The 27791-nt window shown below is 43.8% G+C and overlaps 1 pseudogene across 1 annotated transcript; it reads right to left on the reverse strand.

The window, feature by feature from the left end:
* Nucleotides 1–8767: 8767 nt before the first annotated feature.
* LOC147012154 (uncharacterized) lies at nucleotides 8768–27365 on the reverse strand (annotated as a pseudogene). The gene is made up of 2 exons (XR_015051481.1): nucleotides 26124–27365; nucleotides 8768–15780 (listed from the first exon to the last, which is right to left on the reverse strand). The product of XR_015051481.1 is annotated as an uncharacterized LOC147012154 (transcript).
* Nucleotides 27366–27791: the final 426 nt, after the last annotated feature.

Genomic DNA, 27791 nt, shown 5'->3' on the forward strand with positions numbered 1-27791 from the left:
ATGTGTTTTAAAATGTTGGCATTCAGTGTCCTTGACATTTGTGATACAATGTTATTTTGTTCCATGTTGTGCTTCTTGCAATTGAGCATGCAGGTCATGTTTGTCCTTCTTCTTCCTCTCAAGTCAGGCTATCATGGCCTCCCTCATGACTGTTTTCCTTCAGGATGATGATTTTGAACTGCTCTGGCATGACAGAGATGCCCTACTTCTTTGAATGAAGCACATCTTGACTACTGATGGGTTGCTCAAAGTGGGATTGTCCTTAATTTCATCCAATATATTTTCTTTCTAGCGCGTTTCATTTTAAATAAAATCTGAAAGCACTTTACAAAGAAGAGAAAGAATTAAAAATGAGTGAGGGATTGAAAATGACACCAACACGGGTAGAAATTAAGAAAAAGCAGCAACAAAAAGACAAGCCTTCAAAATAGATTGAAAATGGCGACTTATGAGGCAGTGCGGATTTTTAAAGGCAGAGAGTTCCATAATCTCAGAGCATAACTCCAAAATGCTCGATCGCATAAAGTCCTCATCTTGGTGCACTGGATAACCAGAAAATTCCGACTGCTGGACCACATCTTCCTTGCAGGGGTGTAATCTATACTAATAAATGTCAATGTGTGTCAGAGTGTCTCCTCCATAACTCCAAAACCACAAAACCGAGCAGCCTGAAACTTTGCATGTACACTAAGAAACCTCCAAGGAAGTGCATGAGTGAAAATTGGGTGTTTGGGTTAATTGAAACATCCCTTGTGAAGATAATTAACGGCCTTATTTAATTATATCCTTTATCAGGTGAATCCTCGGTCACTGCTGTATTTGGGGTCTAAAGGTGTATCCGATGTAACCTCGCTGGGGTTTGAAGCCGCCATGTTTTTTGGCCTGCTCAACCACGCCTGACTTGGAACAGGCCACAATGATTTCTTAACGATGAGCAGGCAACATCGTGGATTTTCTGCAATGTTAATTTTCGAGCGAGTTACCTTTGCTTCATGCAATAACTCCAGGGTTGATCTGAATTAAGCAGCAACTACTTTGTGAATAAAGGCATTGTTTGAACAAATTAATTTTATTTCACCAACTGCTGTATGTGCAGTGAAGACCGGCTTTAAAGTTAAAGGGATCCAATATGGTATTCAATAACAGCCTGGCCAGCTGATCCTTATCAACCATTTAATGAAAGTCCTTGCTTGAATCCCTGGGTCGGATTGCGGGAGAGTGTGTCGGAGTGGTGCTGAGGTGTCGTCCACCAGACGACGGTCTCTTTGGGTTAACCTGAGGCGGTCCCTTCGGGTGGGTGCCTGGAATGTCCTATCCCTAAGAGAGGATGATCACCTGTCTCTGTTATCATCTGAGCTCAAGCGTTTGGACATCGGGATTGCAGCTCTCTCTGAGGTTCGGAGACCGGATTGCGGCGAGATAATGGTGGGTGGTTACACCTACTATTGGTCTGGTCGCTCTGATGGTTACCATACCCAAGGAGTTGCTGTAGCTGTGTCCAATAAGCTGACCCCAATGATAATTGAGGTACCACCGGTCAATGAGCATATTATGAGATTAAGGATTCGCCACTCCTTAGGTGTCATTTCCCTGGTCTCTGTTTATGCTCCGACTGAGGCGAGTGATCTCACCGTGAAGGATGCATTCTACGCCACACTCGAGTCTGTGGTTGATCAGTGCCCCAGACGAGATACACTTCTAGTCTTGGGGGATTTCAATGCATCGACTGGAACTGATAGGGATGGTTATGAGGTGTGTGTTGGTCCCCATGGGTCAGGAACTATGAACCAGAATAGCACTAAGTTCCTTGACTTTGCAAGAAGTCATGGACTTAGGGTGGCTGGTTCATGGTTTCAGTGCCCACAAGCTCATCGCTGGACTTGGTATTCCAACGCTGGCAGTGTGGCAAAGGAGATTGACCATGTCCTCATTGACGGTCGTTGGAGGATGATCCAGAACTGCAGGGTCTACCGGAGTGCTCAGTTCCTCAATACTGACACAGGTTTGTTGTAGCAACTCTAAAGCTGCACCTTAAATCCTGGAAAATGGTACCATCCCAGCCTAGGCTGGATGTTGCCAAGCTCAGGGATGAGAGAGTAGCTGAGGAGTTTGCGAACAGGCTGAGTGGACACTTGGGGGGTCTGGGTGCTTTGGGGAATCCTGAAGAGTTGTGGAGCGCCTTCAAGACCACCGTCCTTGATGTTGCCGGTGGATGCCTTGGAGCTCACCGCAGGGCAAAGAAGAATTTTGTCTCTCAAGGGACACTGGATACCATTGACCAGAGTCGCAGGGCCAGGCTGAATGGCAGAGCTGAGCTGTTCAGGGAGCTGAGGCGTAAAACTGTACGTGCACTGAGGGTGGACAAGGAGGCTTATGTGCGAGGAATCTGTGAGGGGGTAGAGCATCACCTGTGGACAGGTGATTCTCGTCCCGCTTACAGGGGAATTCGCGCATTACGTTCATCCAAGCCCATCCCTCGGAGCACTGCAGTTCGAGCAGAGAGTGGTAGGCTCTTGACAGAGGAGTCTGAAGTGAAGGCCCGCTGGGCCGGTTACTTTGAGCGGTTGTTACAGGCTGATCCCCCAGCTGTCGAGTTGGACATCAAAGGTGTTACAATCCCTGTTGCTGACCCTCGAATCAACTGTGGTCCACCATCGCTTGTGGAAACACGGGCTGCGGTGAACCAGTTGAAACGGGGCAAAGCTCCAGGGATCTGTGGCATCCATGCCGAACTTCTCAAGGCTGGTGGAAATGCTGCACTCGTGAAGTTGCATGCAGTTTTGTGCTCTGCCTGGAACACAGGCATCATCCCAACTGACTGGAAGCGGAGACTTGTTGTCCCTCTCTGGAAAGGGAAGGGTGATCGCCAAGACTGCAACAACTACCGAGGGGTGACGCTGCTCTCAGTGCCGGGCAAGGTCTTTGCTCGGATAATTATTGATAGGGTTCGCCACCATCTGCTTGAACACCAGCGTCCAGAGCAGTCAGGCTTTACACCAAAGAGGTCAATGATTGACCGTATCCTTGCACTTCGTGTCCTCACCGAACGCAGGCGAGAGTTTCGGCAGGGGCTGCTTGCATCCTATGTTGATCTCTGTAAAGCGTTCGATTCAGTGAATCAGGATGTCCTCTGGAGGATTCTTGGTCTTCGTGGGGTGCCGCCAAAACTGATCGATCTGATGTCTGAACTCTACTCTGGTACTGAGAGTGCTGTCAAGTGTGGTGGTACCATCTCTGACTTATTTCCAGTTGTTACTGGAGTTCGTCAGGGATGTGTACTTGCCCCCACACTTTTCAGCACTTGTATGGACTGGATTCTAGGGAGGATGTCGGAGAGATCAAGTTGCAGTGCATCGTTTTGGAATGTCAAGATCTCGGACCTTGATTTTGCAGATGATGCAGTCGTCTTTGCGGAGACTTTAGACATCCTCTTGGGGGCCCTCGAGGTGCTGAATGAGGAGTCGGAGCCATTGGGATTACGGGTGTCTTGGGTCAAAACTAAGATCCAGGCTTTCGGTGACATCTTGGATGCTGCTGTCCTGTCTGTGTCTGTTTGTGGTGAGGATGTTGAGGTCATGGAGAGATTCACTTACCTTGGCAGTGATATTCATGTCTCTGCTGGCTGCGAGTCAGAGGTCAATAGACGTTTGGGTCGGGCCTGGGGAGTCATGGATTCACTGGATCATGGGGTGTGGCGCTGCCGGTACCTGTGCGGGAGGACGAAAGTCCGAGTCTTCAGGTCCTTGTTACTTCCAGTCTTGCTCTATGGGTGCGAGACTTGGACTCTGACCAAGGATCTGAGACGGAGACTTAATTCCTTTGGTACCAGGTCTCTTCGGAGAATCCTTGGCTATCGCTGGGCTGATTTTGTGTCCAACGAGCGGTTGCTGAGAGAGACTCGGATGAGATTTGTTACCTGCATAGTCCGTGAGCATCAGTTGCGCTGTATGGACATGTGGCTCGTTTTCCTGACGCTGATCCTGCTCACCAGATTCTCTCAGCGAGGGAGTCTCATGAGTGGAGGAGGCCAGTGGGCCGACCACGTGCCTCATGGTTGCAACAGGTTGACCATCATCTCAAGGAGATGGGGATGGGCCTGGCATCTGCCTGGGGGGTGGCCTGACGGAGGCCCCTGGAGTACCGGCGGAAAGTGGACGCAGCGACGCGCTGTTCTGGCACATGCTCCCATACCTGACCTGACCTTGCTTGAGTGCTTAGGCCACTTGTCGACTGTCGATAGAGGTACCATGCTACCTCATTCTGAGCGAATTGTTCACTTACTGCAGATGCTTTGCGTTGCCTTGCCATGTCATTTAGAGCGAGTGCTTCATGCTCTGTCACCCTGAGCAAGTGCTTCATGCTCCGTCATTCATTCTGAGCAATTGCTTCATGCTCCGTCACTCATTCTGTGTGAGTTCTTTGTGCTCCCTCATTCATTCTGAGCGAGTGCTTCATGCTCCGTCATTCATTCTGAGCGAGTGCTACATGCTCCGTCACTCATTCTGTGTGAGTGCTTTGTGCTCATCACTCATTCTGAGCGAGTGCTTCATGCTCCGTCATTCATTCTGAGCGAGTGCTTCATGCTCCGTCATTCATTCTGAGCGAGTGCTTCATGCTCCCTCATTCATTCTGAGCGAGTGCTTCATGCTCTGTCATTCATTCTGAGCGAGTGCTTCATGCTCCGTCACTCATTCTGTGTGAGTGCTTTGTGCTCATCATTCATTCTGAGCGAGTGCTACATGCTCCGTCACTCATTCTGTGTGAGTGCTTTGTGCTCATCACTCATTCTGAGCGAGTGCTTCATGCTCCGTCATTCATTCTGAGTGAGTGCTTCATGCTCCGTCACTCATTCTGTGTGAGTGCTTTGTGCTCCGTCACTCATTCTGAGCGAGTGCTTCATGCTCCGTCACTCATTTTGAGCGAGTTCTTGTGAAATAACACCCGATTTCCGAGCTGTTTGCTGTGTTAACATGTTTTCTATATTACCGAGCCAATTCTTTTTCCATCCATCACACGCAGCTGCTTATAAAGAGGAATGTTTGTGAACTTATCGCTGAAATGTCGATATAAATGTAACATTGTTTTTCGGTGAAAGCTACTCAAGGTTTCTGGGTTGTATACAGTGAGTTCTGCAATTGGTAATCACACTGACTCCAACCTGCCGATTCCCGAAAAATTGCCAATATCAGCCAAGCACGTGTGTGTGTGTGTGTGTGTGTGTGTGTGTGTTTCAGAAAGCATAGCATATTCTCTGCTAGATACATACCCCCCACCCCTCTCTCTCTCTCTCTTTCTCTCTCTTTGTCCAATCCTTGCAATACCCCCTCCCAATACAGTGCAACACCCTTCTCCCACACTTCTCTAACTCTCCCCTCCCCCCTCTCTCCCTGTCTGTCTGTTTCTGTCTGTCCCTGGATATATCCAGATGGAATTTGTGTCCAGACCGTGTTTATGTCCGGATGGGAGTTTGTCTCCGGACCTGTCTGAGTGGTGTTTGTTTCTGGCCAGCTTGGCTCCGGATGGGTCCGGGTGATGTTTGAGTCCGGACACATCTGGGCGGTGTTTTTTGTCTGGACGGGAGTTTTTCCCCAGAGATTATGCGGACAGGAGTTTGTCTCTGGACAGCTTGGGCCCGGATGCCTCCAGGCGGTGTTTGATTCCAAACGTGTCTCAGCAGCATTTGTCTGGACGGGAGTTTGTTTCCGGATGTGCCCAGGCAGTGTTTGTCTCCAGACGTGTCTGAGCGTTGCTTTTCTCTGGATGCATCCAGGCGGTGTTTGTCTCCGAACGTGGCTCGGTGATCTCTATTAGGCATAAAATGAGTCAAGATGACATGAGAAGGAGATTTGATATGTGCAATTGGCTCAGTGACAGGATGGAGCGGTACCCAAACTGGATAAACCTGATCTGGTTCAGTGATGAAGCTCATTTACACTTGAATGGTGCCATCAACAACCACAACAACATTTTCTGGGGGGCAGAACCTCCTGAGGAGATCACTGAGAGGTACCTGAAAGGGCCAAAGGTCAGTCACATGCTTCTGCACCTTCAATGCCAGGTGGGGAACGCTAGGGTCTTACTAGTTTGAGAATGACAACAGCAGGACGGTGACGATCAATGGTGAGCACTACCGGGCCATGCTCCAGAAGTTCCATCATGATCTAGCCCAAAAATTCACCCCAAACCAGTTCAGCATAATCTGGTTTATGCAGGATGGTGCATCCCCGCATACAGCTGGTGACACCATCACTTTCCTGCGGTTGCTCTTCAGAAACCACCTCGGTGCCCTGGGTACCGCTCATGACTGGGCACCCCATAGCCCAGACTGGAACCCTCTGGACTACTGGTTCTGAGGAGCTGCCAAAGGCTCTGTCTACACCAACTGCGCTGCCACACTGGATGATCTGAAGCAGGAGGTGTCGGACTATTTCCATGCAGTGCCACATGAGACAGTGCCACATGAGGACAGAACTTTGGAATCAGGATAAATGCCTGTCTGAAATGAGGAGGGGCACACATCAAGAACGTCGATTACAAGGATTTCGGACCTTGGGCTCTCACTAACTCGAGCAGTGACTGACTGCAATAGCAATCAGTGATAGAAAATACCATGTCATAAGCTTTCAAGAAATGTTTGGTTCACGTTCCTGAGGTTTCTATTTATTTGTAAATAAACATTTTAAAGTGCATCACTCTTTTTGAAATACCCTGTATATGTTGATATTTCACTTTATATTTTTCTTTTTGCATTTTTTTTTTTTGCAATCGGGGCTGTATTCGCTGCAATTTCTGTTTTTTGTGACATCATCTCTTCGCACCTGTCTTTGGAATTTTTTTGCTCGGTTGGTTAGGGATACCATTTCTGGAATGCAGTCTTCGTGTTTGCATACAAATTGGATTTGGTAGTCTGTTCAACGTTTCACGTACGCAGCCAATCCTACAGTTGTCATGCTGTGCACTTGCTTGAGTTGCATCAGGCCGCTACCTCCTTCTTGTCTTGGCTAGTACATTCTCAGGATGGATTGATTTTTGTGGATGGTGAAGAGTTTCCTTGTTTTGATATCTCGTTTATTGAATTCTGCCTCTGGCCAATTTAATATTCCGCAGCTGTATTGGAATTTGGTACTGCTCGTTGGTTGATGGATTTGATTTTGTTTCTCGAGGAGAGGTATGTTTTCAGGATCAGTGTTGTTCTATGCAGCTATTCTTTGATCATTGTTTTGCGCATTTTGTTCGTGACATATTTGGTGGCCTTGTTTTATTCCAAGGTATTTGTATGATGCTTCGTTCTCTCGCTCTTGTATTGTTGTATTTCGGTCGATTGTTATGTTGTCTGTTTTTATTGGTCTATCTTGCACGAATGTGTACTTGGCACACTTATCTTGGCTAATTTCCATTTGAATGTCGTTGGAGTACCGCTTCACTAATTTAAGTTGTTGTTCAGTGCAAACAGTTTCATATCGTCCAGGTACAGTATATGTGTCACCTTTCTTGTTTCCTTGAACGTTATTTGTTGCATGTTCGGGTGTATCCCTGTTCTTTCTCATCAATGAGGTTGCTCAGCATGGATGGACCCAGAGCCAGACAAAACAGGCGGTGTGAAAGTCTCTTCACTCCTGGTATTTCAATCTTTCCTTCCGAGTGCTGTCATATCAAGATGGTATTCCAGAGCTCCATTGTTTTCTCAATTGGTTTGATTCTTTCGGCGTTGTTTTCTTGCTACTTTTTTTTGAATGAGCTGTGCTGCTGCAAAACTCATGATATTGATTTCCTTCAAGGGGGATGATTTTGGTACCATTCTCTTCTGAGTGTTCTGATGGGTGTGTGTGTGTGTGTGTGTGTGTTTCTGTTTGTGGGTGTGTGGTGTTTTGTGCAAGCCTAACTTTTTATCATTTGAGCTTTTGTCATCAAATTTTCAACAAACCTTTAATATGAGAATATGTAGAAGCTAATTAATAATAGGTTCAAAAGCTCAAAGGTTATACATTGGTGAATCACAAAATGGTCAATTTTAATTTGGCTTGAAATTTGATAGAATTTGCATATTGATTCACCAATCAAAAGCTGCAAGTCGATTGTTTTTGAGGTCCAAAGGTCAAGGTCACAGCGACTGATTTTGTAAGTACCTCTTTATGACTGCTTGTCTGTCTGTCCAGGCCATAACTTTTTTTTTTAAACTATTTGAGCTTTTGTCATCAAATTTTCAACAACCTCTATTATGAGAATATGGAGAACATTATAAATCCTGTGTGGTCTGCTCCAGAACACACAGGATAGATATTAAAAATTGTACTTCTTATTTTTTAGGTGTTGTTTTCGTCAAGATTAGTTCAAGTGTAACGTGGAAGCTGATGGGATTTGCATTCTGGGATGCTTTCTAATTGTCATTACTTTTGTTTCTGTCATTTGGATTCTCAACCGATGAATGAAAAATGGTCCAATTTGCAACTGAGGTCTTTAACAATGGTGTGTAAGCAGTGGCAAGCAATGAATCAGACTTTCATCAAGATAATCTTTGTGACAGAGCTGGTGCAAACTTGAATGAGCAGTTTGTCCAAATCCAAGCCAATCAACAGGCCTCCTTGATAGAAAGAGTAGAGTGAGCCATGATTATATATCCAAGTGTAGAGCTAGTGCATGATAACATTCACCACCAAACAAATGCTCTCCAAAATATCTTGATTAAAAAAATCGCAAAGCACTTTACCTGAATGTCAGTAGGCATGTGCCAACATAAGATTGCTCTTCTGCTGAAGAGACCTGGAAAAGAAGTCATTCATGAATCATTCTTCACTGAACAAAAGCACTGTACAAAATGTTGAAGTGCTTCTGAATAGTTCTTCGAGTCGACAGAAATGTCAGTTACAAATGATCAATGAATATCTTTCATTTCAAGAAATAACATTCCTTGGTGTAAAAATTTAAGCTAAAATTCAGTTCCCCAAGTTTCCTATCTCTTTTATTCTCACACCATCATCTCTGCTGACCACCAGGTAGCCATGACCGTATGAATGAACCACAGCAGTTTACACCACTTCCTAGTTTGGAGTAGTCTATGGGTATGACGTATTTCTGAGACTTTTATGTAATCCAAATCTAGGCCGAGGCCTACTCCAGAACACACAGGATAACTTTTGACATTGCATTAAAGAGTCCTTGGAAAATATTTAACCAGTAAGCTCTGCATGTCGTTTTTATCTGTTAGCAAAGAGCACTTACTTCTTTATAATCTACTTCTTCATTTGCTCATTTTGAAAACAAGCCCACTATCGAATTTCACATTTGCTCTGCACGTCTTGATTCCAATCTTGAGTCCCACTCTAAATCAACAGCTATAATTAAACTCGACGACGCTTCGCTCTCCTTTTGGAACCATTCAGATCTCACTATGTCTTCACTTAGGCTGAGAGCAGCATTTATTTTCAGGAAATTAGCATTCATTCAAGCTTGGGCCAAGCTTTCCCTGGCTAACCCCACAATAACGTGGGAATAATTGCAGCTGTTAAAGAAGACGAAGAAGAGAAAGAAGAAGAAGCATTCATTTAACGTGAGACCCTCACAGGAAAGAGGTTAATCCTTACACAGCTAATGGACCAATGATAAAGTAGTCATGGCTAAATAGCAAGTCAGCATTACAACTTTTGCTATTGAGCAGGATACAAGAATCATCTGAACCCTGAGAGTGCTGAGACCTGCATCTTTGTGCAGAACATTTGCTCTCTTGAGTGAACCAACCCATCCATCTTAAATTGCAGATGGGCATTGACCCAGTTCTGCTTATTCTACATGACCCAATAGATGGTCATTTCAGGTCAAACTAGAACATGTAATGTAAGGAAGGGACACAAGTAAAGCATTTGATACATATACTGGTAAAACGTTCAAATTAAGCACAAACTTGATGCCCATTCCTCCATGTACTTTGTACTATCAATTATTCTGGAATTGCAGGATAGCTTAGAGGTATGCACACTCACTTCTGTGCTTTCTCGCCAGGATTTCAATCATGACTCAGTTATAAACTGTCACCCTGGTGCTTAACATGCAGAGCAATACAAAAATGTTCCCCTTCCATCAGAAGGATGTCAAACCAGAAGAAATGCCTGCCAACACCAGTCGTTGGTGCATCCTAAAAACATTCGATGGTGTCTTTTGCAAGTGGTTGTTATTTCCGGCAGCCTGAACAAAGTCTAAATTCCTGCCCTTTTGACTGAGAAGGCAACGGGAGACCACCCAGTACAACCCTCCAAGAGATTGCGAGGGTAGCACCAATGCTCTGTAAAGAGAACGTACACTGATATTGATGACAGTCGATCATTGGACTATCATTGTCAGGTCGGACCAGAATAGATCTGTGACTTGCTACAGGAACCATGTAAACCTGCACGAACCTGTTTCATGGTCAGGTTGTCGGTTACTAAACCGTCTCTCCCACCATATTTCCTGGTGAGGAGGGTGTATGGATCTGGACACCCAGCAGGATTAAAAACAAAAACTATCAATGGGTAAAGGAGCTCCATGTGAGCCAATGGCCATCCATATCCAGTGCCCAACTGTATCTGCGGATGTCCTACTGCAGTTGGGTTACTTTATTTTTTTAGGAGGTTGGTGTCAGGATTTGCAGTCCGGCCACCATAAAACCCTTCATTCTGCAAAACTCACAAATGCAATGTGAATTGAAAACTCACTCCATGGGAGAACCTCCTTTGCTGCTGCCCTTCACAGGGCAGCACATTGGATGATGGGATTGGGGCAAAGCCTTCAGGACCCCCATTTCTTGATGATAGGAGGAAAAGCACGGTGTAAACTTCCTGGGTCAGATGATTGTGGTGGTGTTTGACGGAGTGGTGCTGAAATGTTGTCCACCAGATGATAGGGATGATTATGAGACATGTATTAGTCCCCATGGGTCTGGCAGTGATAGGCATGGTTATGAGACATGTGTTGGTTCCCATGAGTCTGGAACTGTGTACCAGAATAGCACGAAGTCCCTTGAATTTGCAAGAAGTCATGGACTTAGGGTGGCTGGTTCATGGATTCAGTGCCCACAGGCTTATCAAAGGAGTTGGTATTCCAATGCTGGTGGTGTGGCAAAGGAGATTGACCATGTGCTCCTTCATAGTCACTGAAGGATGATCCAGAACTGCAGGGTCTACCAGAGTGCTCAGTTCCTCAATACTGACCACATGCTAGTTGTAGCAACTCTGAAGTTGTAGCTTAAATCTGGGAGAATGGTACCATCCCAGCCTAGGCTGGATGTTGAAAAGGTCAAAGATGACAGGGTAGCTGAGGAGTTTGTGAACAGGCTGAGTGGGGATTTTGGGGGTCTGTGTGCTTTGGGAAATCCTGAAAATTGTGGAGTGCCTTCAAGACCACCATAATACTTGATGTTGCTGGTGGATGTCTTGGAACTCACTGCAGGGTGAAGAAGAAATTTGTATCTCAAGGGACACTGGATACCATTGACCAGTTACAGGGCCAGGCGTAATAGCAAAGCGGAGCTATTCAGGGAGTTGAGGCAGAAAACTGTACGTACACTGAGGCCGGACAAGGAGGCTGATGTGCAAGGAATCTTTGAAGGGGCAGAGCATCACCAGGGGTCAAGTGATTCTCGTCCTGCTTACAGGGGAATTCACACATTACTTTCTTCCAAACCCATCCCTTGGTGTACTGCAGTTAGAGCAGAGCATGGTTGGCTCTTGACAGAGGAGTCCGAAGTGAAACCACTGGGCTGGTTACTTTGAGCGGCTGTACCAGGCTGACCCACCATCTTTCGAGTTGGATGTCACAGGTGATACTATCCTTATTGCTGACCTTACAATCAACTGTGATCCACCTTCATTTGTCGAAACACAAGCAGCGGTAAACCGGTTGAAATGGGGTCAAGCTCCCGGGATCTGTGGCATCCATGCTGAAGTTCTCAAGGCTGGTGTAAATGCTGTACGCATGTCATTGCAAGCAGTTCTGTGCTCTGCCTGGAACACAGCATCATCCCAACTGACTGGAAGAGGGGCCTTGTTGTCTCTCTCTGGAAAGGGAAGGTGATTGCCGGGACTGCAAGAACAACCAAGTGGTGATGCTACTCTCAGTGCCGGGCAAGGTCTTTGCTCGAGTCGTTCTTGATAAGGTTTGCCACCATTTGCTTCAGCTCCAGTGCCCAGAGCAGTCAGGCTTTACACTGAAGAGGTCAACAATTGACTATGATTGCTCTTCATGTCCTCACTGAATGCAGACGAGAGTTTTGGCAAGGGCTGCTTGCAGCCTATGTTGATCTCTGCAAAGCATTCGATTCAGTGATTCGGGATGCCCTCTGGAGGATTCTTGGTCTTAATGGGGTGCCACTAAAACTGATCAATCTTATATCTGAACTATACTCTGGTACTGAGCATGCTGTGAGATGTGGTGATACCATCTCTGACTTACTACCAGTTGTTACTAGAGTTCATTAGGGGTGTGTACAGGCCCCCACACTTTTCAGCGGTTGTATCGACTGGATTCTGGGGAGGATGTCGGAGAGATCAAGCTGCGGTGCATCGTTTGGGAATGTCAGGATCTCTGACCTTGATTTCACAGATGATGTAGTCATCTTTGCAGAGACTCTGGGTATCCTTTTAGGGGCCCTCGAGGTGCTGAATGAGGAGTCGGAGCCACTGGAATTATGGGTTTCCTGGGTAAAAACGAAAATCCAGCTTTCAATTCATCTTGGATGTGAACTGTTTGTGGTGAGGACGTTGAGGTCCCGGAGAGATTGGCTTACCTTGGAATTGATAATCCTGTCTCCATTGGCTGAGCCAGAGGTCAATAGGCATCTGGTCCATGCCTGGGGAGTCATGGATTCACTTGATCATGGGGTGTGGCACTGTCGGTACCTGTGCAGGAGAATGAAAGTCTGAGTCTTCAGATCCTTGGTGTTTCCAGTCTTGCTCTATATATGTGAGATGAACTCTGTCCAGGAATCTGAGATGGAGACTTAATTCCTTTGGTACCAGGTCTCTTCAGAGAATGCTTCGCTATCATGGGGCGGACTTTATGTCCAATGAGCGGTTGCTGAGAGAGACTCAAACGATATTTGTTATCTGCATAATCCATGAGCATCAGATGCGGCTGTATGGACATGTGGCTTGTTTTCCTGACGATCATCCTGATCACCAAATTCTCTCATCGAGGGGGACTCATGAATGGAGGATGCCAATGGGCCGACCACGTGCCTCGTGGTTGCAGCAGGTTGATCAGCATCTCAAGGATATGGGGATGGGCCAGGCATCTGCCTGAAGGATGGCCAGACGGAGGCCCCTGGAGTACCGGGGGAAAGTGGACGCAGCAACGCGCTACTCTGGCACATGCTTCCATTCCTGACTTGACCTGAATCATTGAACTCTTCACTCATATAAATTGTTATTATGTCTTGGAGTTTCATGAAGCTGTTTGCAAATATCTGCAAAATATAAATTACTTGGGATTGTCTGCAATCTGGAATAGAGGGATAGAGTGACATAGGTAGAAATTGGAGGATGGCTGGAAATGAATTGGGTGAACTGTGGTGCTCTTCACCTATCTTGGGATATTGATTATATTTATATATACGAGCGAGGTACCCATGCAATGCAGGGGGAGGGATCCCAAAAGCAAACAGACAATGCGGAAATGGCGAATGCTAAACTATGAACCAATAAATTGCACACTCCTGTGACACCTTCAGGTGACCCTCAGGCATGGACAGGTGGTTCATGAAGGACTTGGGCAAAAAAGTTACTGCAGTTGACCCCAACAGAAATAAGGTGGGTAATATTTCTGTGATGTCACAATGGCGAAACTGCAAATTCCGAATCCGTGAATGTCAAGGGTGGAACCCCTCACATAATTTCCTCATTGTACTTTAAACTCAATCTCTCTGCATTTTCATTCCAAACAGCATCATTCCAATCACAAATTAATATTATACCATTAATATCACAAAATACAATGTTACAAACACTCCTGAAAGCAAACGAATATCTTAGTCCTGCAGCGTAGTCTGATGTTTCAGATCAATTGTTCAAATTTGCATAAAAGCACCAAAATTGGTACACATGTAGAATAATGTATTCCGAACAATTCTAGATATGGAGCCACCCGAGATTGTGCCTTGGTCAGCTTCGGCGACCATTTTCCAAAATGGCCACCATTCTACTTTAGCGAAATTGGCTATATGCTCTTATTTTCTTATTGTATTGGTGGTAGAAATAAGGAAAGTGTAAAATTCAGTAAATTGACCATGAAAAGGTGCATTCAAATATTATGAGCCAGTATTTTCGGTAAAAAAGCCATTATTTGATTTGTAAATTGCTGCTCTCCTGAAACGCAGGACACGGTCGTATGAGATGCTGAGACCACAACTGAAGATCTTGTCCACTAGTTCCCTCTTGCGAGTCTCAGCGTGCAGCATCAGGCCAATGTACATTGGCAGAGGAGTTTCTTGAGATGTGGCATGTCTGATAGCTGGATGTTCTTGTGTCTTTGTACCAACAGGAGAGGTGCTTCTTTTCTGCTCCTGGCAATGCTTGGCACCGTTGAATTTCAGGAGCTGTGCAATGGACAAAGCTGTCTGTCTTGAAGGAGCATCAAATTGATTGTTGATGGGGGGTCCATGCAGCACCATATTTACCAGTGAAAGTAGCACAGGTGGCACAGCCTCCTGCTGGCAGCCTTCCTTGAATGAGCCAGTGAATGAGTTGGCTTCCTCAAACATGTATCGACGAACTATCTGTAAAGCTCGAGTGAGGTGAACTAATTCACTGTCACAGTCCAGCTCTCAGGCTTTGCCAAGTGCCTCGCCAATGTCGTCATCAAATGCCAACATGACATCTCATCCTTTGCTCTGTGCCCATATGCCTGGGAGCTGGGTTAGTAGGCGTTCTTTCAGCCTTGTCGTATTCACTCTCGTGTCCAAGGGAACTCCAAAATGCTCAATTCTGTTCACGTACAGGTTTGCTTGGTCGGCAAGTCTGAATACAGGAGATGTGTCCTCTTCCAGGTGAGTATCTTCAATGTAAAGGGCAAGTTCTGTCAGCACAATTCCGGAGACCACACTTTCATGACCAGTCTTGTCTTCAGCATTGACAGAGGACTTTGCGTGATTGTAGAGAGACATTAAACACTTGTAATGATACTTGACATCAAGAGCTCGCATATCACCCATGCTGAGCCGTGCCAGCAGTTCGTGGTCTCCAATTTGTGTTGCACACGCTGATCAATCTTGAAGGTGGTGGCTTCATGTAAGGTGTCCACACCAGACTGTCTGCAGAAGAAGCATGAAGGTTGACTAGAGGTACTTGATTCTGCACTGAGTGACCTGTTGCGCTTTCCTGGCATGGCATTGCCTTCACCAGATGAGCTGCCTCCTGCTGGCCTCTTCTATACTCTTTGCAACTTTGTTGTATTAAAACGAAGGATGCATCGTTTATGATAGACAGCTTTGTGAGCAACCAGTGCGGCCTCGATGCCCTCTCCTTCATCAAGTCTATCAAGCTGCAGTGTTCTTGGTCGTAAGCCCAACTCTCCAAACTGCATCAGATTCCCGGCCAGTGTCTTGTACCCACTCCCTGTGTTTGGGCGTTTCATATTTTCTAGGCAAACAAGGGACTCTGCTGTGTCCTCCTGGCATATGGCACACAGTTCCCAGTTTGTGTTGGATGGGCCAACAGACGCACGGTCCATGGAAGAATGCACTAGCTGGAACTTCTTTGACATGGTCACTCCCACTCGTGTTGATTCTGCTCCTGATGATTATCACTCCATATTCTACAAAGACAAAAAACACCTTGTGACCACACTAATACTACTAACTACTACTACGACATCAATATTACCAATTATAACACCACTTCCACCACTTCCACCACCACAACAAAATACTTCTGAACCTGTCACTGATGCTGTGTGCGAAAATGGATTTTCCCATAAAAATGACCATTTTTCCCCAATACAATGGTTGTAAATATAATAAATCAACAAAAATGACATTTGTCTTGTTTTCCTTTGTAAATGCACATCACATGGAGTATTTATCACCTCTGAGAAACCTACAAAGAGAATAACAATGACAGATATCCCATGTTGTTAAAGTAGAATGTCGGCCATTTTGGAAAATGGCCGCCAAAGCTGACCAAGGCAAAAATCTCGAGTGTCTCCATATCCAGAATTGTTCCGAATACATTAGTCAACATATGTACCAATTTTGGTGCTTTTATGAAAAGTCAAACAATTGGTTTACTATGCTGCAGTAGTATATACACATATACAATCTGCATATATATATATATATATATATATATATATATATATATATATATATATATATAAATATATATATATATATATATATATATATATATATATGCATTTAGGTTTTGTCTCTTTCCCAAGACTTTTTTAGTCGGGAAGAGTCACTATGTTGGTCATTGAGTGTATTTTTTTTTGTCATTTTTAGCATAATACGTCAAGTATATTGTTTATATAAAGCTGAAATTAATCACAAGAATTGTTAAATTTAAGACTCGAGGTCTAAATAACACACACACACACACACACACACACACACACACACACACACACACACACACACACACACACACACACACACACACACACACACACACACACACACGAACGCACCACCGTCCTATAAAACAGAGCATCAGTTCTGCCAAATCAGTCTCTTAGCAAGGGTTACAATCCTGGATGGGTCACCACGCTGATGCACGATACAAGTCTGAGAGTACAGGAATTTGTAATCTTTTCGGGCCGCCGTCAATAACTCCTACTCCTCACAAAGGACACCGTGGGATCTTTAACATCCACCAACTATTGCCGACAGACGGGACATCCAATTTAATGTTCATCCGAGTGAGCGTGCACAGATTGATGCCTCATACTGTCTGCGAAACACGAGGGTGACAGTTGAGAGCTGGGATAAGATTCAAACCCAAGCTGGGTAACTCAGAGGCGATTGTGTATTCCTCGAGGCTCTTTCCAACCCATTCATCACATTACATAGTCTGTAGTTGTTCAATTTCTTCAAGGCCTTTTACTCCCAATCAGAAAAATAAATAACTGGGCAAAATTTCATGCATATTGATGAATAATTTTTCCACGTTTTGTTCATAAAGAGAAAAATATCAACAAACAAGAAAAAGAGCAATCAGAGATTGCAGACCCTCACCAGGACTTGTTTTTGTGTCGTGTTTGTGAAGTTTTGTGTGGCGTTTGTGTATTGGTGTGTTACGTAATTAATTAATAAGAGACATAATTAGAACTGCCACTTTATAACTGCTGGCAGTAATGACCGGGTACCAAGGCATCCCGCTTCGATTTAAACCCGCTTTGATCGGACACCTGACCCTGACCCATGACGTTTTTCATTATTATTCAACTGAATTCAGAATGGGATTAAAATAAATTCAATTCAAATCAAATAGAAGACCAAATCGGTACAGTCCTGTGTTGGAGTCATCAGAAGGAACCCGAACAAGCAAAAAGCAATGATGAAGTCATCAGGAGGAACCTGGATAGGATTTGTGTTTCAGCTGCTACTCATCTACGCTCAAACCCATCCAGGTGCAGCCAAGTGAGCCTTATTCAAAAAGAAAACAGATCAAAATAATTTAACAATTCTGTCTGCCAGACCATACATCCGATTAGTTTGAAAATTAAGAGATATATTTCCCATCAGTACTAGATCATAAATGTGAAGTTTCATGTCAATCGATGAAGCGGTTCAAGAGAAATTATTTTTTTAAGATTTTGACTCAATCCAATAAGGCTGCCAGACTATGTGACTTATCAATTACTCATGAGCAACCTGGTATCCCCAAGGCTTGGGGAGCATGTGTATGAATTTTTCCCTTGATCTGTCCAGCTATTATGGAGAAGAAGATTTTTAAAATAGGTTTTTGGGGTAAATCCAATATAGCTGCCAAACCATGTGACCTATGATGTCTTAGGTGTGAACGTTTTGTTCCTCATGGATAGTCGATCATACCTGTAAAGTTTCACCTTGATCTGTTCAGCCGCTTCAGAGAAGATTTTTTTTTGTTTAAACAATATGTCTGCTGAATCACATGCGGGATGACATCTGCAATTTTTTTTTCTGTGGACCAATTCATCCCCAGATGACACTCAAAAGTTTTCATACTGATAGGATAGAGTTTTATACTTCTGCAATTATGACGTCACAATGAAGGCACCCATGATGTCATAAAAAAATCGCACTTATTCCCCATGTGGAGTACTTGTCATGTGCCAAGCTTCAGTTTCAGCAGTTTCTGAGATGCAGAGGTCCAAAATTTTTTCTTTTTCCAACATGACTGCCACACCACGTGACATAATTATCATTAAAACATTCTACATGAGTAGTGGTGAAAATTTTGTGTCAATCCGACAAGCGTTTGCAGAGAAAAACATTAAAGTTCTGTCGTCAAACAAACAAACAAACAGACAAATGAAAAATCACTCATGAAGTGATACTTGGCAAAATGGAACGGCACTCGGTCGACCATATACCTCCACCAGGCTGAATCGTTTACATTTTGTATGCTACTGATAAGTCGGATCTGAATCCCAACCTTCAACAAAATTGCATCAGCTTGTTCTTGTCACCCAACCAACTCTTCCACCTAGTTTTGTCATAACTTGTCCACAACTTTTGAGATCTCATGTGATACATAGTTTTTGGCCCCATCTCTCAGTGGTGAAGAATCACTTGAAAAATTATCGGATCCGGATTCGAATCTTCACCAAAATTGAATAAATTTGTCCTTGTCACACTCCCAACCTGTCCACAAACTTTCTGTGGAATCCATTTATAACCTTTTGAAATATTGTGCTATATATCGTTTTTGGCCCCCATCTCTCAATGGTGAAGAAATACTTGAAAAATTATCGGATCTGGATCCGGATTCAGATTTTCACAAAAATCGAATAAATTCATCATCGTCACACACACACACAACATGTCCACCAGGTTTAATCCAAATCTGTCCACAACATTTTGAGGTATCACACAATATCGTTTTTGGCCCAATCTCTCAATGGTGAAGAATCACTGAAAAAAAATTCTCATATCTGAATCCAAATACGGATCTTCACCAAAATTAATTGTTGCTGTCGTTGGCCGGTCACCGACATACACAAACAATTTCACGATTGCTTGAAAACTGTGGCCAAGAATCGTGACGAACAGACAGACAGATAAACACGACAGAACAACATACTTGGAAAGAATTTTTTTTCACCAAGTAACAAAATAACCCAAATGCAATACCCTTTCCTCTCATGAGGCTAATAATCTTCAGTTTATAAACAAGAGAATAATATATATATATATATATATATATATATATATATATATATATATATATATATATATATATATATATATATATATATATATATATATATATATATATATATATATATATATACATATATACATATATATATATATATATATATATATATATATATATATATATATATTTATATATATATGACAGGTGAGTATTGTACTAACAGAATACTGGGTATTGTGGTGTCCTTATGATGAGGACCACAGATTAATTCATATCCCAATATCCCACAGGTTGCAGGTTCAAAGCAGTATTAAGGCTTTGATGAGAAATTCTCAGCTTCTAAAATCTGAGTTGATATGAGAATTAATTTGTTGTAATAATGTTATTTTTGTAATAACCTTCACTTGATTCCTCTCCAAATTATTTTTTATCCATGCTCTCGGCTCGTGGAAGAGCTATGACGACACAGAACAAATCAGGACACAGCATAACAAAGGGGAAAGTGCCAACAGCATGGTGGAGGGAAAAAGTGGATCCATCCATCCAAACTATGTGCAGAGCATTGGTGCTGCCTCAGCAGTCATCTTGGCTATTGAACACAATTCTGGACGGGTCACCACTCCGACACAGGATACCAGCAAGCTGGTGCTCATTTTTGCTGACCTCGGAAGAATGATGGGCAGAGTCGACCACACCTGGTATTAATTCAACAGCTAAGTGGGATTTGAACTCAGGATCCTCAGATCCCAAGCACACCACCTTAACCATTAAGCCAACACCAGGCATAGAAAGTGGATGGAGATGGACAAACAATGGATGCAGGTAACAATGAGAGGTGAGGTCGATCGCAAATGGTGGAAAATATGGATACAGAAGCAAAATTTTTGGCAGGGGTGGGGGTGGTTTAACGGCTGTAGAAAATAACATTGTTTTGATGGGGAATGACGAGATGGTGGAACACAGCTGTCTTGAAGACCTGGAGGGAAAAATGAGATCGAATAGAGTATGGGAGGTGGTTCCACAGGTGGGGGAAAAAGAGGAATAAATGAGGGGAGGTGAGCATTGGTTCTGGATTTCGGCAGTTTCACTAGGAAGACAGACAAAGCTGGTGGACCACGTGCTTCCTGTAGATACCTGAGGGGGTGTGGGGGGGAGAGCAAATGAAACAGAAGACCAAGAAGAAACTCAAAGAAGTTAAGAGCAAAGATGGAGTCATCAGTAGGAACCTGGATAGGATTCAGGTTTCAGCCGCTACTCCTCAATCCTCAAACCCATCCAGGTGCAGGCAAGTGAGCCTTACAGAAAAATTTCTGCAAGAATTCACTTATCCTTGGGGAGATCGATTAAAAAAAAGCAGATGAAAAGAGAGTAACAAAGATGAAAAAGAAGAAAAAGCAAGAATTCCAATGATTAAAGATAATTGTGAAAATTTTTTTGAAAGAAATGTGAAAAAACAAAGAACAAAGATGTCGGGAAGAACCGGACAGATAGATTTCAGCAGTTACTCCCCAGGCTCAAACACAGCAACATGTACAAGCTACCAGAGGTCCATCAGTGGGGAAGCACAGTCCACACAGCATCAGGATACAAACCTGATACAAACATAACGAAAACATAACGAGACGAAGCATAATGTGGTACAAACATAACGAAACGGAAGACTAAATAAGGAACCCAAAGAAATAAAGAGCAAAAAGAGGGTAGAGGGTGCAGGTCCAGAAACGAGGTGGAAGAAGACAGAGACCACCGACCTATTGACAATGGTGAAGTGATATACCCATAGACTCAGTTTAATTGTGAGATATTCCAATGATATTGAAAGCCTTTGTTTCCATGGCATCAAGCAGAACTAGATGTGAGGCAGGGGAAACAGAGAGATGGGAGAGCAGTACTCCTTCGAGCTCAGAGAGAGATGTGGGATTTCTCAGGATTGAAAGACATATTTCAAGTGTTTGATGAGTTTGTGATTTTGTCAGGGTCTGAGGAAAGGGAAGAGGCTGCTGCCTGTCTCGGAAGGGTGAGAGGTGCCACGGCAAAGTGTGAAGTCATCAGCAAAGAGTAAAGAGGGTTTTCCAGAGTCAGTGAGCTCATTGATGAAGATTAAGAATAAACACTGCCTTGGGGCACTCCAGCCTTAATGGGGAGAGGATAAGAAAGGGTTCCATTAAGAGCCACATGTTGCCTATGAGACGGAAGGAAGTCAGAAATTCAAGAATGGAGTTGGCCTTGGATTCCATCAGCAGACATTATGGAGAGCAGGGCAGGATGCCAGACTGTATCGAAAGCTTGAGATATGTCCAGAGAGACGGTCCTGATCGCATGCCTCATATCGAGGACCTCCATCCATTGTTAGGTGAGTCGAAGCAGCATGTTCAAGGTGAAGTGATCACGTCTAAATTCGAACTGGATCTGAGATGAGGCTGTTTGAGAAAAGGAATGATTTCTTTATCTCAACTGTGATGCTGGATTCCATGACCTTGTTGTTTATTGGAGGTAAGCTAATTGCTCTGCAGTTAAGGGGATCCACTCTTGCACCTTTTTATGTAATGCTGTGATGTTGGCTGATTTCCAAGCAGATTGAAGATGACAAATGGTAAATAGCAGAGAGAGGAAGCACAAGAACAGTGAAGCAGGTTTTTAGGACACATGAGCTGATGCCATCTGGTCCAGTTGCAGAGTCAGAGTCGAGGGTTGTCAGAAACTTTCCACCTTTACAGGTGCAAAATACACAGAATCCAGGAGCAGCTCGGTATGATTAGGAAGGGTACATAAAGAGAGGGGTTAATTACACAAGATTTTGAAGCAAACACATCATTGAGGCATTCGGCCTTCTCACGAGTGGAATCGACTGTGGTGCCATTTAAAGTGAAGGAAGGAATGGAAGGGGAGCATACTCCATCAGAGACAGACTTGACAAGGTGCTACCAGGTTTTAGAGGAGGGAGGCAAGTTTGAAAGTTCATGCTTGTGATTGGACAAATGTTGTTTTCTGGCTCTCCTGAGAGTAGGCACACACTCGTTTGGGGCATTGTGGAATTGGAATAATCTAAGATTGCCTTCTGTTAGATTTGCCTTCCAGGAGAATGAAAGTTGCTTCAAAGCAACTACCTCACCACAGGATTCAGAGTACCAAGAGCAGTAGGATTGATAAGATAACTGAAATAAGATGGGATGAATCTGTGCGTAAGAGAGAGCAGGTTTCTGTGGACGGATTCCCATGTTGAATTAATGTTAGCAGTGATGGATACACAGTGTCGATAGCAGTGGTTCCCAAACTTTTTTGTCCATGACCAAAAATTAGAAATCACATTCACCCAACGACACAAATGATATCTACTTGGTATCTATGCTAAAAAATTGTCAGGGAATACACTTTTGATGTAAAAAAAACCCAGCGCAAAAATGTTTGATGTCCACTCAGCTAGGGACAAGGGGAGAGGAGCTGCTGATAGGTCATAGGGATGTGGAAAAGAGCAAGGAGAGGGTACGGGGCATCGGTGAAAGCTGGAGTGGGGTGCGGGGAGGGCGTAGCCAGGAGGGGCAGGGGTTGAAGTTGTGAGGGGGAGGAGCGGGTGGGGGGTGGTGAGGGGGACCCGAGAGCGGGCACGATGACTTTGAAGTTGAGAGTGGACAGGATGATGGGAGAGCAGGGGGGGGGATGGTACTGACATGGAGGGTTTGACACTATGAATCGACATGAAGTGGAAATGTTTGTCATTTGAACACAGCTTTTGCAAAATTGATGCCGCAGGATTCCGACTGCATAATATGTGACAGGTTGCAAAGGTGGGGTGGTGTTGAGAATGTTTTTTCGTTGAAGGCATGGGGAAAAATTTGGCTGTAAGTTAGAGGGAGGCTGGATGAACTAAACGTTTAGAAATGAGGTGTTTTTTGGGAAATAAGCCACAATGTAAAAGAGACCAGAGAGTTGGTGTCAAAGCCACCCAATGCTCGCCTGTTTATACATTTATCGTTTTAAAAAGACGAGTCTAATAATATTTTTTATAAAGCATTGAAGTGAAGTCTGATCCAAATAATTTTAAAGCAATATATGTATTTGTATATTGTAATCAGTAAAATAGTGTGGTGGATAAAAACATTAGAAAGGAAAATATAACTTGCACCAAAAACTTTAACATTTTCACGCTCACGCTCATGCTCACGCTCATGCTCACGCCGGGGTATCGCTATAGCTCTCTGTTCTTCGAACAGGCGAGCTAAGAAGGAAGAGATTTTAATGAAGAAGAATGAATGGGTTGTTCCTGATGGAGTAACAAGCAGGGTAAGACACTTTAAGAAACATTTTGAAAGCGTTTAAAAAAAACATATATTGTTACTCATTTTTCTGTTATTCATCCTTTCCTCTTTCTACATGTCCACCCACTCCTCCCAGACCCTTTAGTAAGACATGAACCTACTGCTTCTGTTGTTGAGCTCCCCATTAAGCCCAGAACCTTGTATATTATATACACATTATACATGAATAAAACGAAATCAAACAAAAACCTTGCTGAGTCATAAATGACCTGTCTGTCTACACATGGTGGCACTGGTGTACACATGATGCTTGACTTCATGAGCCCAGGGTATGGTAACTTGAAGTTGTCACTAAATTCTTCTTAACAAAAGGTGAAAGCTTATTGGTATGTATGTTTAGAATGGAATCAAACTCCAGCCATTGATGCTCAAAGGTTGAAACATCTGTCCTTTGATGGCTTCTGTTAATTTGACTACATGCAACATTTCTGCTCCACTCAGTCATGTTTCAGTAAGTTTGAGTCCTGTTGGTTTGTTGAGAGAAACAGGGAAATTTTGTCGTGAAGCAGGTGTGGTTGAGAGGCAGTCCATACTAGGGAAAACAATTTTCTTCATTAAAGCTGGAGAATGGTTCTAATCCTCAGGTAACAATTAAGGTTGATTTCCGGCTCTGGTTCTTGAGCAACGGTGGCAGTTCCTCTTCAGGGTCTTGACCGACTTTCTCCAAGATAAGTTTTATGGTCGTTTTGGTCATGTTTTTACTGCCATTTTGTTATCTCTGTGTTTACTGTGTGTTTCTAGTTCGATCTTGCATTAAAACTTGTGCCAAGTGTTGAGTTTTAGTCGTTTTTTTCATGTCGGGTTTTCTTGAGGCCTACCCTTCTTTCCATCTGTGTGCACAATCGTGTTTGTTGTATTTTCTCCTTATTACTATCAGTTTTTATTTTCTCCACTTTTCCTTCCACCCTCCTTCTATCCCTTCCAACTATACCCTCTGTTTCACGTCTTAAAAAAAAAACAACAAAAAATACCTTTTACCTCACATTGTACCCCACATGACCACGTGACTTCCTGTACCGACTCTTCTTCCTCCTTATTCTTCCGATCTACCATTTTATTTTTCCAAGCCACATTCACCATACACCTTCATGGTGTTTTTTTTTCTTTATCCTTTATTCCCAGTCGAGGTAGTGGACAAAAATTAATGGAAACACAAATGTAAAGTGACTTAATGGGACATGAGCCACCACATGCGGCCAGTACGGCCTGTATGCACCATGGCATAGAGTCCAACAGCGTCTGAGATTCTGCAAGAGGGATGCGGCACCATTTTTCCATGAGAGAGTCAATCAACTCACACCTGCTTCATGGAGATGGAAACCACTGTCTCAGGCGTCATTCCAGAATCCTCACTATAACTCACAGACCATTGTTATCTTGCCAAAACGAAGTTTTTGCAAAATATGTTCGTCAGCTTGTATGTTTTTTTATTTTTTTTGTCTGTAATCACATATCGATCACTCTGCAGAGCACAGTTATCATTGGAAATTTTTGTAACTTCGCATATCAGAGTCCTATAGAGGTCCCTTTCAGCGCATAAAATTTCCAAGGTCAAGGTCAAAGGTCAAGGTCACTTTGTCGAAAATCAGGGGAGTCGACGAAACCCTTATTTTTTGAATAATTTTGATCGGATCGTCTTCAAACTTCATGGTCTGGAGCTCAGCTGATTAATTTTTGGTGGCGATCGGCCTTGACCTTCATGGTTAGTGCTGGAGGTCGAAAGTTTTTGACCCCAAGGTCAAATTTTGAAATCTTAGGTACCATATCGTGTAATACCTCTAACTGAACACCTCGATGAGTGCTTTCTGAGATGAGATATGTCTCGATGAGAGACATATCTCGATGATGATGAGATATGTCAAGCTTGAGACATTATTACTTCATTTGGTGACGTTATGAGGCAAACGCATATTTTTCATGGTTACTCTGTAGAACGATTCTCATCGGAATCTCTCGTAGGCAGATATTCCTCAAGGAGTCGCTCCTGGTGGATAGCAGCTCTGTTCGCCTCAGTGTGACCTTAAAGAAGTCACACGTGGTCACCTTTTGGCAAGATACCATTGGTTTTTTTATTTGTTTGTTTGTCGCACATCTCCTACAGTTCTGGGCTGATTACATTCAGACTTACTACATCGGATCAGCATGATCCCAATTCATGTTTCGGGGTGTTTTATCTTTTCCGGTGGTGTTTGGGGGGGGGGGAGGCACAAATTCTCCATGTAAATGTGTATTATGTTGTGCTGCACCAGGAAGGGGAAGGGCCTATATAATGCCCAAATAAAGGTCTGTGTCACAAGAACGTGTTGAATGCTTGGAACCAAATTGCCTGGAGGGTAGGTGGTCTGCTAGTATCCCATATAGGCCATCAGCCATGGCTCAGAAAGTGCCTGAAAATCAAGTTTCGTTCCACTCATCGGGGAGGCGGGGGGGGGGGTAGACAAAACCTTCATAATATGATAGCATATATCCAAATACATACGTATCCAAAAGTTCTCCACTCAAAGAGCTGCAGTCATTGTGTATTTTCATCTTGAAAATCGATGCATTCCTCACGCTCTCTCATTTGAATTTTCTCCACTCGGATCACGTGTGGGCCACGTGACGCCTCCACTGCCAATAGATCGGCTGACATCGTATGCAAATTACGTCAGACTGTCATGTGACCAGCTAAGTTGTCCAAGATGGCAGCTTCCTGCAGGGAGGAAATCACCGACAGCTGATCGGCGATTTTTTATAAATATGGCGTGAGGACGCTCCCCCGTGTATTATTCACCAGGACAATGTAGCGAACGAAGAAGTCAAACGTTTTACGTCTGTAAGATGGGATAAATGGAGAGAAAGTGTCAACAAATGGCTCGTCTTAGACGGTCACGAACGGCGTTTAGCCGAGAGTGCCGGCGCAGGAGGACTAACTTCGATCATGGGCCGATTGTACCCGGAGTGCCGGTGTAAAGATTTCAAGCTACCCCCCTTACAAGTTACCTCCCGGTAATCTGAAATCGATTTCAAGTTACCCCCGGGGGTAGCTTGAAATCGATTTCATCCTACCCCCTACGATTTCAGATTACCCCCCCCCCCTCAAAACATTTATTTATGTTGTTTATTTTCAAAAAATAGTAATTTAATTGATATTGAAAACTAATTTGGGAAAAACCATTGACCACGTGACAGCCTTTAAAGAATCTGCAATGAATTTTGATTTTATTATGAATGATTTTATTTTAATATTGTTATTAATTGAAATCAGTATTTCTCATACAGTTATAGTTTTTGCCACATTTTTATGAAATCCTTCTTCGATATAGTTGATCCAAGTAGACATACTGGAATATCTTTTTAACCAACTCAGACTATATTTACAATTATGGAAACAACGCAATAAAATCAACAAGCATAACCCACGCTCTGCGCGACATGTTGGGGTGGGTGTGTTTGAGAAAGGAACTGATGCAGAGTATAAGTAGTAATTTTACTTTCATGCAGTAAGTGGAATACGATTTCACTGTTTCAGAACCATTTTAATTACTTTTTTGTACCATGCACCTCATATGGTTTTTGAAATAATGTAAGCCGAATATCACGTTACTCGAGCGCAGAACAAAGTCGAAGATAGCGCGACACGAAACCACAAACTCGGAAATAATATATAAGATGTATAACAAAGGCAATGAAAACAGCATATTTTAAATTCACAATTTCGTTGTGGTGGTGGTGGTCGTATGGCAGCTTAGCTGCCGGGGTAGCTCTCATTTCTTGAAGCACGACTGTGTCGCTGATGCAGTGCCCCTCCACCAGTACACACACTGGAAATGGTACTCATTTCGCCGACCTCGGAAGGATGGCAGGCTGAGTCAACCCCCCCCCCCCCCCCCGGTGCATTCATTCAGCGGACGACGGGGATTGAACTCAGGACCCTAGAATCCCAAGCCACCACCCTAACCACTACTCAGGACCCTAGGATCCCAAGCCACCACCCGAACCACTACTCAGGACCCTAGGATCCCAAGCCACAACCCGAACCACTACTCAGAACCCTAGGATCCCAAGCCACAACCCTAACCACGACTCAGGACCCGAGGATCCCAAGCCGCCACCCTAACCACTACTCAGGACCCTAGGATCCCAAGCCACCACCCGAACCACTGAG

This window comes from Eptatretus burgeri, chromosome 15 (genome assembly GCF_056783735.1).
Source record: "Eptatretus burgeri isolate ZD-2024b chromosome 15, Ebu_testis_v1, whole genome shotgun sequence".
Taxonomy (NCBI): domain Eukaryota; kingdom Metazoa; phylum Chordata; class Myxini; order Myxiniformes; family Myxinidae; genus Eptatretus; species Eptatretus burgeri.